The sequence below is a fragment of the Macrosteles quadrilineatus genome, unplaced genomic scaffold, assembly GCF_028750875.1.
Source record: "Macrosteles quadrilineatus isolate MER2022 unplaced genomic scaffold, UCM_ALF_1.0 Scaffold_18__1_contigs__length_3160703, whole genome shotgun sequence".
In the NCBI taxonomy this organism is placed as follows: Eukaryota; Metazoa; Arthropoda; class Insecta; order Hemiptera; family Cicadellidae; genus Macrosteles; species Macrosteles quadrilineatus.
The window spans coordinates 1,784,225-1,799,373 of record NW_026542611.1 but is presented as its reverse complement, the minus strand read 5'-3'; positions in this window follow the sequence as shown (position 1 = coordinate 1,799,373).

The following is a 15,149-nucleotide window of genomic DNA, read 5'->3' as shown; positions in this document are numbered from 1 at the left end:
AATAAACAAACCTTTTAAAACAAATAATAAAACTCTAACTCCGTTTGACATTTCAACTAGCGCTACCTATCAACAAATTCTACAAACACTAACTCCTAGTTCAAATAGCCTCCACATGTTTACAGCACCTTACAGAACCTTCTACTCAAAACAACAACTTCTATTTACACAATTTTTCATTTTGAACCATTTCATTTTCCTATGACAATTCAAATATTATCCATCCTATTTACAAAAATTATACCTTAAAATAAAACCTTTCTTTAAAACCCCCAATTACTTAAGCGATCTTAAACAAGCCTATTTAAATCTCTTTTGAACTCTTCACATCCGCTCACAGTTCACTGACCCCTCCCAACATCAACTCCAGACAAGACAAATAACTTTCACTTCTCCAGTTTAGTTTAGTTATGTCGTTTGCGTGTGCTGTGTTTTTCTTTAGTTTTCCCTTAATTTATTTATCCCAGTGAGTTATATTCCCTGTTTTTATGTTCCCTCGTGTGTTTCGTGTGAAGTGTTTTGTGTTCTGTGTTATTTTCCCTGTTTACAAGTGCAAATTTAATCAAAATGTTATTGTGCGTCCTTTAGTAAAAATCCCACTCATACACTACGTTCAGACTCCATTTTAGATTCATACAGATTCATACTACCTTTTGCTGCCACAAATACTCACACATTCACCAATACATACACATTTATACACTCTCTTACTAAAAACACTTTAAAACTTTGAAAAATTCTTAAGAACCTAAAACAACTCCCACAGTACTAATTTACAAAATTTCAAATTCCCTCTTAGCTTGCTAAAATCCCTTAACTAATTAATATTTCAACTAAACAAATCTAACTTCTACTTTACAGACATTTCATAAAGACCAATTTAGCTTCAGTCTTCCGTAATCTTCCATTTAATTCCATTTTTCACATTTCCTCTTCCATCAATACATTGGTTACTTTTGGTCCTCTTCACTACTTAACTCTTCTTTAAATCAATTATATGAATTTTCTTCACGTCTTCTAACTTGCTAGGATTTTGTACTAGTACTGTTGAATCACTCAGAAAATAGCGTATTACGTAAGGTCCAACGTATCTAGGTGCTAACTTCTTGCTGAATTTATTCGCTGCATTACTTAAATAATGTGTCTTGATGTACACTTCCATATTCAACTTAAATGGATGGTTTCTCCGAGGATAGCTATATCTCTCCCTTCTTTGATTTCTGGCAATGCTTCTTCTGACGTTATTTATGGCTTTCTCCAAATTTTCCCTCCTTTGATCAGGAGTTAACTTCTCCGAAATAATGTCATTAACATTCCATAAGTTTGTCAGTGCATTGTTACAAGGATGGGCAAACATTAAACCAAAAGCAGTTGATTTAGTCGAACTATTTACAGCAGTATTCAAACTTGTGGCAATCAGTCCCAGATCTGAATCCCATTTATCATATTGATTACCATAAAAACTCCGTAAAGCATTATTAGTCTCCCTCAAATATCGTTCCGACAAATTTCCATTTGCTCTGTACGCAGCTAGCTTTCTGTGTTCCACATAGTTATTGAACATGAATTTCTCAAATTCCTTGGATGTAAAATAACTCGCATTATCAGACACAAGTATTCGGGGTACTGAGAAACTATCAAAAATTATCTTCAATTTTTCTATGATGAATTTTGTCTTGCAATCCTTCAGAGGATACAACCATACAAAACGGGTAAATGCATCGACCACAATTAAAATGTACTGATTGAGTTTATTTGATCGGGGAAATGGTCCAGCTAGGTCAATAAACACTGTGTTTAGAGCTTGAGTTACAGGAACAGATATCAGTCGACCTTCAAACTTACGTTGTTCCGACTTAGACATCAGACAGATCTTACATTCACGGACTTTACCTTTTACGAATTCATTTAATTCAGGATGGTGAAAACTTTCATTTACTTTACTTTGAGTCCTAAAAATTCCCATATGACCACCAATTAATGAGTTGTGATAGAATGCGAATATTACACTAAACAGTTTCTTGGGCAAATAAATCTTCTTTTTAAACAATAAAACTTCATTTTTCAGGGTATAATTTTCATTATTAGTCTTATTCTTGATGCTTTCAATGATTTTCTTACACTCTTCATCGCTCTCTTGATGTACTTTAATGTCCTTAAGATCCAATGGTATTTCATTTAACACATTACAAAAATAGACTTCATTGTTGATATTGCTTAACAGATTTGTTTCGTGAATTTCCGTCTCACTCTCTTTCTCTCCACTAAACATACGTGATAACGCATCAGCTATTATATTCTCCGAACCTTTTACATGTTCAACTGTGAATGGAAGACTAAACAACCTTTCAAACCATCTAGACAATCTTCCACGGCTTTTTCGAGATTTGAGCATGAAACTAAGACCTTGACAATCAGTAACTAATTTAAAACTTCTTACTTCCAAGAATTGATGCCATTTCTCTACACACAATATTACACTGTAAGCTTCCTTTTCGTAAGTGCTATAACGCATCTCAGTAGGTGTGAATTTCTTCGAATAGTAAGCAATAGGCATTAGATTCCCCTCCTCATTTCTTTGCAATAAAACACCAGCAGCTGCTAGGTCGCTTGCGTCGGTATGCAATTCAAATTCTTTAGAAAAATCGGCCATTTGTAGTATAGGCGGATTTGCTATCTTACTCTTTAAGGTTTCAAATGCATTTTGACACTCCTCGTTCCATTTAAATTTTACACCTTTCTTCTTCAGCCCAAACAGAGGTAAACATATTTCAGCATATTTAGGAATATATCTAGACCAATAACCACACATTCCTATAAACTGTCGCACTTGCCTCACAGTTTTTGGAGCAGGAAATTTCATTAATGAGTTAGTTCGCTCGGGATCTATTGTGATGCTATCTTGTTTAATAATATGTCCTAAAAAACTTATTTCCTTACAAAAGAATTTGACTTTTTGTGGATTTACCGTAAGTCCGTGTTTTGCTAATCTCTTAATCACTTCTGTAACGCGCTCAATATGGTTTCTCTTATCAGGGCTATATACAACTATATCGTCACAAAAGTTAATCATATACTGAAATTTGATGTCATTAAATATTTTGTCCAAATAATGTGATAGTACGCTACTGCCTATTTTCAATCCAAATGGAATTCTCTTCATACGAAATTTACCAAAAATTGTACTAAAAGATGTTAAATCTCTGGATTCTAAAGCTATGGGACATTGTAAAAATGCTTTGTTTAAATCTATGACTGTAAAATATCTAGCTCCTTTTAGATGCTGATACATATTCTGCATATCTCCTAGCGGGTAATCTACATTGATTAACTTCTTATTGAGTTCAGAGTAGTTAATTACAAGTCTGTCATCTTGAGTCAAAAATGCAGGGGCGCTATATGGACTAGTGGAAACTTCCGCGACATCTTGTTTTATCCAGTCATCAATTATAGCTTTCATCTTCTCTACTTTGGGTGGACTTAAAAAATACGGGCGGATACTAACAGGTTTATCATCCGTCACTTTAAGCTCAATTTCCAAATCAAGTGCTGATCCTATCTTATCCGTAAAAACAGTAGGAAAATTCTTAATTAACTTCTCAGCTTCTTCACACATTTCAACATCTCCTACTTTAATACTACTTAAGCTTAATTCACTCAGGTTTGTACTTGGAATTAACTTAATTTCATCTTCAGGTTTAAATGTAAAATAACCCATTTGTCGATCCATATTTAGGTTTAACTTGCTTGCACACATAAAAGGGTATCCTAAAATCATGTCAAAATATTTTAACTCAACCACTAAAAATGTTTGTTTCCAGGTAAATGATTTTATCTTAATCAAAGTTTCACATTGCTTATTTATGTTCAAAGGTTCATTGTTTGCAGCAACTATGGTTCCCTGCCAAGTATTTTCACTCATAATTAATTTATTTCCCAATAATCTGTTGTATAAATCCAAGCTTATAAAGTTTTGACTAGCTCCAGTGTCTAACAAAGCTCCCACACTTAATTTGTTTCCTAAATCCACAGAAATACAGGGTAAATGTGTTACAGTTTTAGCTTTTACTTTCTTTAATCCAGGTGAATTTATTTTATTAAAATCCTTAACAACTCTTCTCAGTTCAGACTTAAAATTGGGACTATGAGAACTATATACAGGTTTATTATTTCCGAATTCTTTCTTGCCGTCCGGAAAAACAGATTTGTAGTCTAGGCTACGTGTTTTTCCTGGCTTAACTAGTTTTTTGGATCTGGTCTGTAACAATTACGAGCAATATGACCTACTCTTTGACATTTGAAACAAACAGGCCTCTCATTGTTACGATTTGAGTAGTGACTTTTAGGTCGTTGAACTCCTGGGTTAGGTTTATCCATCCTAGGCTTATCATCAGTTGATAGATAAGGCTTGCTAACACTACTATTACTAACTGGAAAACCTTGATTTCTGAGGTAATCATTGTATGTTACATTATTTAAACTTATACAAAGATGATCTAAGTCTAAAAATGTTTCAGGGTTCTTCTCAAATATTAGTTTGTTGCGCAAATCAGGATGTATTCCATTCTTAATAAAACTAACAAGTTGACTCTCAGTTAAATCACACTTTAATACCTGGTGGTTTATTTTTATTTCATGCACATATATAGACAAAGGTTCAAGGTGTTTTTGAGGTCGAAAAATTAAATCTTGTTTCAGCTTTTCCCTTAAGGTGATTGGCAAAAATGTAGTGATTATATTAGCATGCAACAAATCAATTGATTTTGATTCCCTTTTGAATTCTAATATTTTATTCACTAATGGTGCTGTAGAATAAATTGGTAGAATCTCATACAAATCTTGCTCCGATAAAGAAGTTTCATTTCGGACAGTAACTAGGTTTCTCAAAAACTGCAACAATGTGTTTGTTTCTAAACCATTACACACAGGAAAATTTTTTAAATAAATTTCCAATGGGTTTGACAACTTTGTAAAAAGGCTACTAGGACTTAGGCTACTATTTACAACTGTACATGAGTTTGGTTGATTATTTATGACTTGACCCGGCACATTTTGTTGAAAACAATCCATTTCTACTTTTTGAGGTGTTGATGAAGTGAGGTTTTCAGTTGGTGGAACTACCGATTTAGACTGATTTAATTTTTCCCCAATTATTTCATTCTCAACTATAGAGTTATTCAGCTCCTCTTCAAAATCCCCCATCTCCTGGTCTGAGAAGGTATGCATTGTTTTAAATTGCTCAAAACTATTTAAGATTTGCTGATTTAATTTGTCTAAACTAACTTTCTTATCTGGTTCAAGCTTACATTGTAATAGATTAGTAGTCCGGTTTTGTACATGCACTAGTTTTGCCTTGATTTTAGCTATTTTGAGTTTAGTCACATTTTCCCTACACTGTTCAATTAGAGAATCAATTTGTTCACACTTTTCCCCAATTATAGTTATTTCCCCAGATAAAGTGTATGAACCTTTTAAATTTGTTAAATCGGTATTCTGGTTAATACAAGATCTTAAAGTTTTTCTTAAAGAGTCTACATCACTATCACTCGTTTCTTCCCCTCTTATTCTTATCTCATACAGAAGTTCTTCTTTGTTTAGATAATTTAAATTGTATTTTGACATGTTGAAAATTTTCAGCCTCTACTTGTTTGCTGTAATTCTTCTAACATAGGCATAATCCTCAATAATCATGTAGGCCTATGTATTTCTCACTTTTACCAGCTTCTAATTTTAAATGATTCATCAGCCGAGTTGCGCACTTGTATACCCCTACCTTGTAGCCAATTAGGTAGTATACTTTAATTTAGGATGAATCTAATTTAAGCTGGTAGTAGAAGTGAGATAAATTAAAAGACAAAGTAGGCCAAAGATGCATTTATTTTACGGATGTCAAATTTCTCAAAATACACTTTCCAAATGAAATTAAATATCCAGTTGTTACTTCCAAAAATTATACTAAATAATAAAATAGTGGAAAGATCTTACTTTAAACAGAGACACTGGTTTAATGGTCAGAACAGGCACTAGCAGATACCATGCAAACTAGAAGTGGTGCAAAAAGCTACTGGACCAATCATAAGAAGGTGAACAAGAAGTGGTAGTACCAAGAAGTGGTTGATTTCTGTCTGAAAACATCACACAAACCCAATAAAAACTATTCTCTATAAATTCTAATAATTAAAAGTAGATTTAAGATCTTTACAACTTCTTGTGAAAATGTGCTTCTCCTAGAACAAAACTCAACAGGTCTGTATAAACTTTACTTGTTTTCTTTTCTTGTGAAATGCATTAAAATTGATTTGAAAACTATTCATTCCTTTTCATCTTTTTCCAAAAGTGATTTCTACAAAGCTATATACAATAAATCAGCTAAAATCTTATTACTAAACAATATTAAAACTACTTACAATTTTCTACAGCAACCACAACTTAGATGACCATATTTCCAGTGAACTTAAAACTGACAAAGTTGAACCTGGTTATCACTAACCACTACCAACCCTACAAAACTAAAACTTCTAAACTGCTGGTCACTCTTTCTTAATCTTTCTAGCCAATGATTAAATAATATTGATTTTGTTTTGTTATTTCAAATAAAAACTAACTACCATCGGTACACTCTAGAAAGTTAACATTAAAACACATTAATTTTGTACATAAATTAACAAATCCAGATTGTGAAATGAGTAAAAATGTGTCTTTGGATTTTAAAAATTATAGCCAATTAAAGGGAAGTGTAAGGGAAATGGAAGATGTGATGAGAGAGACATTTCTAGCTTACCCTAAAGCTTATCCAAACATAGAGAAGATGGTTCAAGCTGGATTCTACTATACTGGTATTGATGATGCTACTACTTGTGTAAGCTGTGGCCTTATGTTGGATCAGTGGAATCCTGATGAAGATCCAATGGTGGAACACAAAAAAGCATCACCATATTGTGATTTATTGTAAATACATAAAAGGTTTTTGATAATTGTTTTATTTGATGTGTTGTAAAATAAATAATTTTATGTTAAAAGTGTTCTGTAGCAATTATTTTCATCATTCCCTTTCAAGCACTGTAGTAAAATGTCAAATATCAGAGCTGAGATTGCTAGTGAGTTACACAAACAGTCAAGAAAAAACTTTCCAACCCGGTATGTAGAGTTAAAAGGTATTAATGATCTTTATCAAGCTGATTTAGTAGAAATGATACCTTTTTCATCAGTGAACAATGGATATAAATACATTTTGACTATGATTAATTGTTTTTCAAAATATGCAATTGCTGTTCCTTTAAAATCAAAAACTGCTAAAGAAGTTGTTATTGCATTAAAACCTATTTTGGAAGTTCATAAAATGAAGCATTTTCAAACTGATCAAGGAAAAGAATGGTTTAACTCACAAATTCAATCTTTATTAAGAAGTTTTAATATAAATCATTATTATACTTACTCAGATAAAAAAGCATCAATAGTTGAAAGATTTAATAGAACTTTAAAAGGTGAAATGTGGAAATTATTTACTGTACAAGGTAATTTTAAATGGTTGCAAAATCTTCCTGACATAATTAAACGTTATAACAATAAAGTACATAGAACAATTGGTATAAAGCCTGTTGATGTTAACAAAGATAATGAAAAACAAATTCTCTTGAGAATTGTAAGAAGTAGAAAATTAAAAGTGTATAAGCAAAAGTTTAAGGTGGGAGACAAAGTTAGAATAAGTTTAAGATTCAAACAATTGTCAAAAGGTTACTGGCCAAGGTGGAGCAATGAGGTTTATACAGTGTCAAAAGTTCAACCAACTAACCCGCCAACTTATATTCTGAAAGACTCCAAAGGAGAAGTGTTGAAAGGTGGGTTTTATCAAGAAGAACTAAGTAAAACTAAGTTTTCAGATATTTACTTAGTTCAAAAAGTTATAAGGAGAAAGGGGGACAGGCTATTAGTGCGGTGGCTGGGTTTTGACAAGTCACATGATAGTTGGATTAGCCAGAGTGAGTTAGTGTGAAGTAAGATATGAAATTTACCAAACAAAAAAATTCTTTTAGTGTTGTTAATCTAGATAAGGTTATTAGAGTCAACGATAAAAATAAATCATCCAGCAAAAAGCATGGTGTTCTCCTTCCAAATACTATCAGGTGCATTATTTGTGGACCATCAAACTGTGGAAAAACTAATTTGATGTTAAATCTTCTTTTCTCACCAAGTGGATTGTATTTTAAAAATGTATACATTTTTTCTAAATCCTTATATCAGCCTAAATACAAATTTCTTGAGTGTGTTATGAAACAAATTGAAGAAATTGGGTTTTACATGTTTTCAAATAATGATGAAGTTTTGCATCCTTCTGAAATCATTCCTAATTCAATAATGATATTTGATGATGTTGCATGTGAAAAACAGCAAAATATTAAAAATTACTTTTCAATGGGGAGACATAACAATATTGATACGTTTTATATTTGCCAAACATACAGCTATGTACCAAAACAATTGGTTAGGGATAACGCTAATTTTATTGTTTTATTCAAACAAGACAATAGAAACTTACAACATATTTATCATGACCATGTTAACACTGATATGACTTTTGGAACTTTTAAAGAAATGTGTTTAAAAGTGTGGAGTAGTGGGAAAAATTCATTTGTAGTGATAGACAAAGACAGAGAGATGGGTAAAGGTCGCTATCGAAATGGATTAGACGTTTTTATCAAAGTTTGATAATAGTGGTGGGGAGAAGATATAACTTTCTACCATGTTACATTTTAACCATTACCAGTACATATGTTGACAGCAAACAATGGCTGAACAATTTTATGATGATTGGGTTAAAGATAAAACAAAGGAAGAAATGGTTAAGGAGATTAGTGAACTTAGAAGGAATATTAAATTAAAGCATCAAGCGCTACAGCGTCAATTAACCGATAATAGTGAATTACTGGAAAAGCAGTGGAAACCTGTTGCTGAACCTTTGATTAAACTACCAGAGGAACAGGAAGAAAGTAAATCAGAGAAGGAGAAATTGAATAATCGCAAGAGAAAACCTACTGAAAATTTTGAAGAAGCAACCCCAGTTAAACATTTTATACGCGCACCCGATCAAGGAGTGAAACGTAAACAAAAGATTAATCTGCCTACGCGAGAGGATTATGAAAGTGACTATGAATATGATGATGGAAATGAAGGTCTACCACCTTCCAAACGTCCAGCAATCCCTAGTACCACATTTGATACAAATGAAATGGAGTATGAAAATCAAGGAGATGATGAACAAAGTATTGAAGAAATGCAACATGAGCCAGTGGTTTATGAAACAACAAGTACAGGTGAGGCTCTTTTAAAAACACCAAAAGGAAGACACTATGCTAAGGAATTTGTTGAACATACTTTCACAGGCAATATAGCTAAAGATTATTTTCTCAAATTAATTAGAGGGGGTAAACCTATTGACCACAACTATGGTGTTCGTGTAGAGGGAAATGACTGGATGATTGGTGATAAAAAAATTGAAATTGATGAAAATGACATTATAGTAAATGGTGTGAGGTATTTAGGAACAAGAGGGCTTTATGAGCTGATATTTATGAATTCACCAAACCAATACATTTATACTGAAGAAGATTTAAAAAGTTATGCTGGTATTTTAAAAGATACTAATGTTTATCGAGTGAATTATTCAGCACTTGGTAGACGAAGGTCTAACAGAGGTCATAAGTATTTGCATATAATTGCTCCAATATTAAATGAATGGGATAATAATGGTGCAAGTGGTAGTGGTGTTTTAAAAACTACTCCAAAAAGTAGAAAAAATAAATTACCACAGCAAGATTATGTTATTAAAGCAAATCCAATGACAACATATCCTGATCTGCTTGCTCCACAATCAGATTCACACGGAGTTACATTAGGCAATGGAAAGCCGGAATATATTTACTTTGATGATCCAAATGAGCTTGTTGACCGTCTCCGCCTCCTATATGGATCACAAGAAGCAGGAAATAATGGACATAAAAATGAAATAAATTCTATTATTGAGGAATTGTTGGAATTGGAAAACAACGGTGTTATTAATGTTTAATTTTCAATAAATAATTGTAATTAAACTGATTGTTTTATTATCTCTACCCTCATTTCAGTTCTGAACTTCATGATGAGTGTTGATAAATTTGGACGCTACTCAAGCTCTGGTAATGCTCAAATTGCACAAGGTCAAAAGGGTCCTAAAGGTGATGGTTTTAATCTTACAGATGATGGTGATTATGATATCCAACTCAAAAGGATATGTAATGTTGGAGCACCAACAGAGATTGGGGATGCTGTAAATCTTTTTACACTTAATACATCTGTTGGAAATTGTTTATTGGTGAATGAAAAGAAAGAGTATGATGCGAAAGGGCTTAGAGTAAGCAATTTGGATGTACCAATTAGTGATGGTGATGCTGTTAATAAATTATATTTTACTTCTAATTCACCGGTAAAACTGCTTGACAGTTACTCTTTTCACCAATTCAGAGTGCAAGATATAAGCTTTCCTATAGCGGATGGTGATGCAGTAAACTATAGAACTTTAAAGGAAAATGCTTTACTTGTCGATAAAAGTGTCTTTAATGCAAAGAATTTAAATATTTGTAATGTAAAAGATCCAAAACTGTCACATGATGCTGTAAATCTTCGTTATTTACAAGTTAATACTCTAGCCTTAAAAGAAAATAAAGAATATGATGCTAAGGGAAATGTTATAAAAAACATAGGTTTTCCTAAAGCAAAAGGAGATGCAATAAGCTATTCATTTATTGCTGATGTATTGGCTGAAATGTCTTTTGCGATTCATAATAATTTAAAAAAGAAAAACAAACCAAAGCTTACTGAAGAGGAATGGAAAAAAAGAGTAAATAAATCGTTGCATACTTGTGATTGGAGCGATTTGTTTGGAGTGAGTGAAAACGCTTTGGTGCAACCAAAAGCTAATACGCCTGCACCAGTGATAATAAATAAAGACAAATCAGGAGCTGAAAATCATTAATAAATATGATGTTCTCCCGACCCGGTCGCATCAGTTATCCAAGAGGCTCCGGCCTGATCAGTAGTCTTACAGGCGCAGCTGGGAACATTTTAAACCGTGCTATAAACATCTTACCAACGGAACTGCATTTGCCAGGCTATCAGTACTGTGGTCCTGGAACGGATTTAAAGACTAGATTGGCTCGTGGTGATCCAGGTATCAACAAATTAGACTCAGCCTGTAAACTGCATGATATTGCATATTCCAAATTTTCTGATAGTAAAAACAGATCTATTGCTGACAAACAGTTAGCTGAGCAGGCTTGGGAACGAGTGAAAGCTTCTGATTCAAGTTTCGGTGAAAAGGCAGCAGCTTGGACTATTACAAATATAATGAAAGCTAAAAATAAACTTGGTGCTGGTAGAAAAAAACAGGTAAAGAAAAAGAGAAGATGTAAATGCAAAAATAAGAAAAATACAAGAAAAGCTAATGCAACTAAAAGAAAAGGTAAAGGCTTATATCTAAGACCCTATAAAGGATCAGGATGTGCAAAGAAAAAAAAAAGATCGTCTACTTAACAAAGGAGATAAATAGTATTCCTAACAGACCGCTTAGTAACAAGGATATTTTAAAGTGGGTTTCACGTTTAAATATACCTAATTTTAGAGGAGTGTTTATGCGGGATTTACTGCCTCATAATATAAGTGAAAAGGAAACTGGAATTGTTAATTTGGATGACAACAATGGAAAGGGGACACATTGGGTGTGTTATACAAAAAATGGTTTCAGAGTCCAATATTTTGACAGCTTTGGAAATCTCAAACCACCAGTTGAACTTCAACGCTACTTTAACAGTGGACCTTACCACACTGAGGTTAGATATAATTATTTTCCTATACAAAAGGAGGATGAAGTGAACTGTGGTCATTTGTGTTTAGACTTTCTAGCCAGTCATACATAATGATTTGCATAAAAGGGAGTTCATCACGTATTAGGTATACGCTGTTTCCACCATTTGATTTATCAACATCAAATGAATGGGAAATGGGGTTCCATGATTTGTTGACCTATAATTCAATACCCAACGTGGAGGAGAATGAAAATAATAAATTATATTTTTCAAATGGAGATGTGATTAGCCTTCCTACAGGATCATATGAAATTGAAAGTATAAATGAGTTTATTAATAAGCAAATAGAAAGGCAGCAACTTGACATTAAATTTAAACTTGTTGCTAACAATAACACTTTAAAATGTGAAATATTCTGTGACAAGGGAATAGACTTCACAAAAAAAGGAACATTAGGGTCTCTCCTTGGATTTAGCGACAAAATCATGGTTGAGCCAAATAAATGGACTGAATCACCCAATCAAGTTTCCATTAACAAAGTAGATGTCATAAGGATCACTTGTAATATTGTAAGAGGATCTTATATTGACGGTGTTGAAGGACATGTATTACATGAGTTTTATCCAACTGTAGCACCGGGGTTTAAAATTGTTGAGAAACCAAATACAATAACTTATCTTCCAATAAACAAACAAAATAGTTTGGAAGAGTTTATAATTGCTTTAGAAGATCAAAACGGGGAGTTAGTTAATCTGAGAGGGGAAAATATAAATATACGTATAGTTATAAGAGAAAAGCAGCGCAGATAAAAAATGGGATTAGTCTTTTTTAGGAATTATAATCAAAAAAGAGAACCATTTATACATAAATATCCCAGCATTCAACATACAGTCATTGAGGAAAGAGCAGCCCTGCCATCCACATCCAACTTTACAGTGCGTAGTAACAATAAGTTTATCAAAACTTTATCCCCTGAAAATTTATTATTTTTGCAAAATATTGGGATATTCAAGAAGAAATGAATCGAATATTAAATATAAATTCTGAATCAAGCTTTGACAACAGTGTCATTGACTTTCAATTCCATTCTCACAATCCTTATTCATCAAACACTTTTGGAAACAGTGATGAAATAAGAATACCAATTCACCAGCAAGATGTATATACGTTACCAAGTGAGAGTTATATTTTAATTGAGGGAACTTTGAAAAAACAGGATGGAAATGATGATACTACAACTAATCTTATAAATAATGCAATCGCATTTCTATTCGAAGAAATAAGATATGAGCTATGTGGAACAGAAATAGATCGAGTAAAAAATGTTGGAATAACTACTACAATGAAAAATATACTTACATCACGTCCTGGAGATGTTCACTGGATGGGGAACGCTGGCTGGACATTACCTAAGATTGATGTACTTGAAGATAAAACCAACTTTTCATTTTGTGTACCACTCAAGCTGTTGCTTGGTTTTGCTGAAGATTTTAAAGAGATTTTGCTAAATGTGAAACAAGAACTAGTATTGTTAAGATCTTCATCAGACAAAAATGCAATATTGCAAGCTGCAGCATCTTTACAAACTGTTAAATTTGTAATAACCAAACTTATCTGGAAAATGCCTTATGTGAAAATTGATGATGAAATTAAACTATCACTTCTAAAACTAGTGGAAAAAGATCAACCTTTAAGAATTGCCTTTAGGAGGTGGCAAATGCATGAGTACCCTGTGCTACCTCAAACCACTTCTCAAACATGGACTGTTAAGACACTATCAGTTATTGAGAAACCTAGATATGTTATTGTAGGTTTCCAAACTGAACGTAAAGAAAAAAATAATAAAAATGCATCACATTTTGATTTTTGTGATTTAAATAACATAAGGCTTTATTTAAATGGAATATACTACCCATATGATCCATTGAATGGAAACAAAGCTTTGTTATATGAGTACTATGCAAAGTTTCAATCTTCTTTCTATGCAGGAAGTGATGATCAACCATGTATAAGCAAAAAAGACTTCATTGAGAGTTCACCATTATTTGTATGTGATTGTTCTAAACAATCTGAAACTTTAAAAAGTGGCACAATTGATGTACGTCTTGAAATTGAAACTACAAAAGCAGTTCCTGCAAATACTGCTGCATATTGTTTGATTATAAGTGATGGATTAGTGTATTACTCTCCATTGTCTGGAACTGTCAAAAAAGTTATGTAAATAGTGTATTATATAAATAAATCTTGTTTTAAAAATATGTTGTTATATGTTAACCTTATACCATTATAATAAAGGAAATTAAAAACACAAATTAATATCATATATACAAGTTTATTTACATATTTCACTGACATAATTTAAAATGCCCATAAGCTAAGGTGTTAATACCATCATCTAGAATATGTCTTTTGTCATCATTTGCATTCATTGCAATTTTATTGATAGTAATAGTGCTAATTCTATGATCTTTTGACCGAAACAGAGTTTGTTTCTTACAAATATTCAAGTCTCTATTAAACAAACATTTTTTAAAATCATCAAAATTGATGGCTTTTTCCACAACCTTTTTGTTAACACCTTTAGCTTTTTTCCTAACAACCTGTTCAAATATTTCATAACAGTAAAGCTTTGGACGCAAACCTACATACTCAATAATTATTTTGCCAGAACATTCATCCTTAAATTTACCTAGCACTTTCTTGTTACTAGCTGAAAAGCATGGATGATTCTTACAAAAATTAGAAGTATCAAAATACTGTTTTAGTTCAGGGCTATTCATGTCTACATATATATCATTAGTGATAATTTCATAAAAAAGTGAATCTGTGTCAGAATACAAGAGTTTAACATTAGAACCAAAAAACCGTTTTATGATTTGGTAGTGAAAATCGTACATATGAAGTTTACTCAGCTCTAGCACTGTAAACCCAATATAAATGGGTTTATTAAAAACAATACTTTCTTTTGAACAAGAGACGGCAGCTAAGGATTCACTGTAAATAGTTCTATTCAAAAATGTAGGCTTACAAACTAATTTATCCAAACGTTTTTGTGATGTCACCAGTTCAAGAGACATTCTTTTACGTATATTTTCAATACTCTTACCAAACATTGCATTGTTCATTTTTTTATACAAGTCTTCCTCAAAAGGGTTTTTAGCTAATGTTCTTTTTGCAGTATTCCAATCTATGTAGGGTTTAAGCCAAGGGCTTTGATTGAATTTTAAGACTCTATGGACTTTTGTTACTTTCAAGCCTAGTTGAATAGCCTGTTTAAGGTTTAAATAATGGGTAACGTATCTTTCCTTATTT